This window comes from Chrysochloris asiatica, unplaced genomic scaffold, assembly GCF_000296735.1.
Source record: "Chrysochloris asiatica unplaced genomic scaffold, ChrAsi1.0 scaffold00027, whole genome shotgun sequence".
NCBI classification, from domain to species: domain Eukaryota; kingdom Metazoa; phylum Chordata; class Mammalia; order Afrosoricida; family Chrysochloridae; genus Chrysochloris; species Chrysochloris asiatica.
This window is the reverse complement of record NW_006408545.1, coordinates 9,343,706-9,344,218: the sequence shown is the minus strand read 5'-3', so window position 1 is coordinate 9,344,218 and position 513 is coordinate 9,343,706.

Genomic DNA, 513 nt, shown 5'->3' with positions numbered 1-513 from the left:
CTTATAGTCCATTAACTTTTCTCTCCATTTAATGCAGTCTATTTTATCCTGTAATCTACCTGACCTTCTCACCTTCTGGATCTCTGTTCCTACATGTTTACCTTATTTTACATTGTAGTTGTTTTGATCATAGACTGGCCTCCCACATTCTCTGAGTTTGTTCATATAGTTTTGTTGTTTGCTTGACTCTTCCTTATGTCGATTCAATTCTGGGAGGTGCTGCCACGTATGTCAATCTCTGGTTCTCTGTTCTTGTTGGTTCTCAATCCACAGAACTCCCTTTAGTATGTTTTGTAGTGCAGGGTTGGCTTTGGCACAATTCCTTTGCTTCTGTTATCCTGGAATGTTTGATTACACCATCATATTTGATTGATAGCTTTGCTTGATAAAGGATTCTTGGATGGCAGTTTTTTTCTTTCAGAGTTTTGTATATGTCTCCCAATTGCCTTCTTCTTTGCATAGTTTCTGCTCAGAGAGCCAAGCTTAATCTGAATTGTTTGCCTTTGTATGTAA